Raw genomic sequence first — 4,693 nt, forward strand, 5'->3', positions numbered from 1 at the left:
GCAGGGGTTGGGGGGGCAGGGAAGAGAAAACAGCCCCCCCTCCCTGCCTCCCTTTTTAAGAGTGAGGAAAACTTTAACAGCTCCCAGCAGATGCCCGTATGTCTCATTGAGCCTGTGTTCGCTTCTAAACTGATCCCTGTTAGTGAGAAGAGAAATGACCACAGTTAACCTAGACCACTCAAGATGCAGCTCCATGGCCAGGAGCAGTGGCTCTCGCCAGTAATCCCAGCACTTTGGGAGGCCAAGGCGGGCGGATCATGAGGTCAAGAGATCAAGAACATCGTGGCCAACGTGGTGAAACCCCATTTCTCCTAAAAATACAAAAATTAGCTGGGTGTGGTGCCACGTGACTGTAATCCCAGCGACTTGGGAGGCTGAGGTAGGAAAATCGTTTGAACCTGGGAGGCAGAGATTGCAGTGAACTGATTGCGTCACTGCATTTCGGCCTGGTAGAGCAAGACTCCGTCAGAAAGAAAGAAAAGAAAGGTAGGCTCCACAGTGGCTCACACCTGTGATCCCAGCACTTTGGGAGGTCAAGGTAGGTGGATCATTTGAAGTCAGGAGTTTGAGACCAGCCTGGCCAACATGGTGAAACTCCGTCTCTACTAAAAATACAAAAAAAAATTAGCCAGGCATGATGGTGAACACCTGTAGTCCCAGTTACTCAGGAGGCTGAGGCAGGAGAATCACTTGAACCTGGGAGGTGGAGGTTGCAGTGGGCCAAGATCGCGCCACTGCACTCCAGCCTGGGCGACAGAGTTGTCAGTGGCTCACACATCAGTGGGAGGTGGTCAAGGAAGGGACAGATCAAGGCCAGCAGGGCAGGTTTGAGCCTGAGCAGCTGTGGTTGATGCCATTAGCTCAGATGGGGAATTGACTGCAGAGGATTGATTGCATCAGGGTGTGATCGTGTCTATGATAGGGTGAGCTGTGTTCTGAGGAGCTGGGAAAGTAGACGGCAGTGTCAGAAGCTTTCACAGAGGGCCCACCTATCAGCTAAGGCTTAAAGATTGGCTGGGAGTGGGGCAGAGATGGACACTGAATTTGAAGCAGTTGGAACACTGCAGTTAAGGGAAAGGGTACAGGCATCAGATGAACCTCAATTCCATCCTGGCTCCTCTTACCTCCTTGTAAACTAGGGCGAATCACTTTCCCTGTGGGAGCCTCAGTTTTCTCAATCTGTAAAATGGGATGAAAATTGCCCCTCCTCAACCCCTGCAACCTATCAGTTAAATAAAATGTAAATTATGGCCAGGCGTGGTGGCTTACGCCTGTAATCCCACCACTTTGGAAGTCCAAGGTGGGCGGATCACTTGAGGTCAGGAGCTTGAGACCAGCATGGCCAATATGGTGAAACCCCATCTCTACTAAAAATATAAAATACAAAAATTAGCCAGGTGTGGTGGTGCATGACTGTAATCTCAGCTACTTGGGTGGCTAAGGCACAAGAATTGCTTGAATCCGGAGGCGGAGGTTGCAGTGAGCAGAGATCGTGCCACTGCACTCCAGCCTGGGCAACAGAGCGAGACTCCATGTCAAAATAAATAAATAGAAATAAAATGTAAATTAAGCACTTGGGAGGGTGCACCATAAAAACTGAATGGCTACTAGTTAACAAGCTCTCATGTGATTGCTAATATTGTTTGGATCCCATCCTAAATAAATCCAATGAACTCTGGAAATGGAAAAAAATTCCCTGGTTGAGGCCGGGCGCGGTGGCTCACGCTTGTAATCCCAGCACTTTGGGAGGCCGAGGCAGGCGGATCACGAGGTCAGGAGATCGAGACCATGATGAAACCCCGTCTCTACTAAAAATACAAAAAATTAGCCGGGCGTGGTGGCGGGCGCCTGTAGTCCCAGCTACTCGGAGAGGCTGAGGCAGGAGAATGACGTGAACCCGGGAGGCGGAGCTTGCAGTGAGCGGAGATCGCGCCACCGCACTCCAGCCTGGGTGAAAGAGCGAGACTCCGTCTCAAAAAAAAAAAAAAAAATCCCTGGTTGAAAAGGCTGAGGGGTATATTATCTGTTGCTGCATGACAAATTACCCTGAAATGGAACAGCTTAAACAGAAGCTTTTACATAGTGTTGTTTTGACAGACACGGAACCAAAACTGCTTGTGGTAATCCAGGCTCACCCCCATCTGCTCTGTGGTCAGGACACGGTGGCAACCACAAGTAGGTGGTGCAGGCAAGTCTATTCATGTATGAAGAGAGTTGGGGGAAGACTTCTTATGCCTTGATCGGCTCAGCCAACCCCCTAGATAATAGCAGTTTCTCAAACTGTGGTCCCGGGATTATCTGCATCCTAATTTTACTTTTTTTTTTTTTTTTTTGAGATGAGACAGGGTCTCACTCTGTCATCCAGGTTGGAGTGCAGTGGCACGATCATAGCTCACTGCAGCCTCAAACTCCTGGGGTCAAACAATCCTCCCACCTCAGCCTCCCAAGGAGTAATTTAAAAATTTTTAATTTTGTAGAGATAGGGTCTTGCTTTTTGCCTAGGTTGGTCCTTAACTCCTAGGCTCAAGCGGTCCTCCCGCCTCTGTCTCCCAGAGTGTTGGGATTACAGGCATGAGCCACCGGGTCTGGCTGCATCCTAATTATATAGGGTTCCATTTTTTAAAAAATGCAGATTCCTGTGACCCACCACAGACTCAGAATTGGAACCATTGTGGGTACAGCCTTGGAACCCGTTTTATTTAAAGAAGATTTTTAGGATAGTTTTAGATTTGTAGAAAAATTGCAACGACAGCAAAAAAGTTCCCACATACCCCAGTTTCCCCTATGATTAACATCTTATATTAGAATGGTACATTTATTACCATGAATGAACCTATATGGCACAATATTATTAACTAAACTTCATAAGTTAGATTTCCTTAGTGTTTTTGTTTGTTTTGAGATGGAGTCTCACTCTGTCGCCCAGGCTGTAGCACAGTGGCACAATCTTGGCTCACCACAACCTCCACCTCCTGGGTTCAAGCAATTCTTCTGCTTCAGCCTCCCGAGTAGCTGGGAGTATAGGCGCCTGCCACCAGGCCCAGCTAATGTTTGTATTTTTAGTAGAGACAGGGTTTCGCCATGTTAGCCAGGCTGGTCTGGAACTCCTGACCTCAGGTGATCCACCCGCCTCAGCCTCTCAAAGTAGTGGGATTACAGGCGTGAGCCACCACACCTGGCCGATTTCCTTGGTTTTTTAACTTAATGCTCTTCTGTTCCAGGATCCCACCCAAGGTAAGACGTTACATTTAGCAATCATGTCTCCTTGGCTGTGACGGTTTCTCAGGTTTTCCTTGTTTTGATGACTTGACAGTGTTATTTGTTTGAGACGGAGTCTCCCTCTTGTTGCCCTGGCTGGAGTGCAGTGAGGCGATCTCCACTCACTGCAACCTCCACCTCCCGGGTACAAGTGATCCTCCTGCCTCAGCCTCCCAAGTAGCTGTGATTACAGGCATGCACCACCACACCGGGCTAAGTTTTCTGTATTTTCAGTAGAGATGGGGTTTCCCCATGTTGGACAGGCTGGTCTCGAACTCCTGGCCTCAAGTGATCCTCCTGCCTTGGCCTCCCAAAGTACCGGGACTACAGGTGTGACACACTGCACCCACCAACAGTTTTGAGGAGTACTGGGCAAGTATTTTGGAGGACATGGCTCAACTGGAATTTGTCTAGTGTTTTTTTCATGATTAGATTGAAAGATCCCAGAAGTAAAGAGCCATTTTAATCACATGAGTTATCAATGTTGAGGTTAACCTCAATCACCTGGATGTCAATGCCCGGTTTCTCCACTGTAAATTTAGTCTTTTTCTCCCCTTTCTTGTACCCTCTTCTTTGAAAGGAAGTCACTATGCACAGTCCATACTTACAGAATGGGGAGGTATCCTTCACCTTCTTGAGAGCAGAGTATCTACACAGATTATTTGGAATTCTTCTGCACAAACTATTTGTCTATTTCCCAAGTAATATAGACAAGGGGACTGAGAGAACCAAAACGGGGGATCAAATTCCTGCTGTGTGATCCTCGAGTAATGGGGATCCCAAAGTGCTGGGATTACAGGCGTAAGCCACCGCGCCCGGCCCTCTTCAGCTATTTTTTATGAAACCAGAGTTAGAGAACCTCTTAAGTTTTTGTTTCCAGTCTCTCAACTACTTCAGCGGTCTCCCCAAAGCAGTTCCAGTACTGGCCGGCAGAGGGAGCAAGAAAAAGCAGAACGGTTTTCTTTTCCCACAAACGCCTTTCCAAGTGAAGAAGCAGGCGAGACCAGCCGCGGGGGCGGGACTAAGCCCTGAGCAGAACTGTCAAACCCGGGCGTGGGCCCCGAGCTGTCACGTGAGTGTCCGCGGTCAGCTGACTGTGCCGGAGTTCCGCAGGGAGGGCGAGGGAGGACCCCCCCGCCCCCAGCGCGAGCCGAGGGCTCCTGCTGATTGGTGGAGGAGGATCCAGCGGCAACGCCGTGGGGCGGGGCCTCGGCGGTGGGTACGGCCATTGCCTTCCGCAGGGTCACGTGGGAGGTGAGGTACAGGGGAGAGTGGAGCGCCGTTCGCCGGTATGTGCGCATGCGTTAAGGTCTCGGGACGCCGATGGGGGGGTCACGAGTCACGGGCGGCGTGCGGCTGCTAGTGGGGGCGTGGCCGGCGGAGCGGGCGCCGCGTTACGAGGCCGCTGGTTGGCCAGCGCTAGTCACGTGGTTCC

Source organism: Hylobates moloch, unplaced genomic scaffold (genome assembly GCF_009828535.3).
Source record: "Hylobates moloch isolate HMO894 unplaced genomic scaffold, HMol_V3 SCAFFOLD_12, whole genome shotgun sequence".
Lineage (NCBI taxonomy): Eukaryota > Metazoa > Chordata > Mammalia > Primates > Hylobatidae > Hylobates > Hylobates moloch.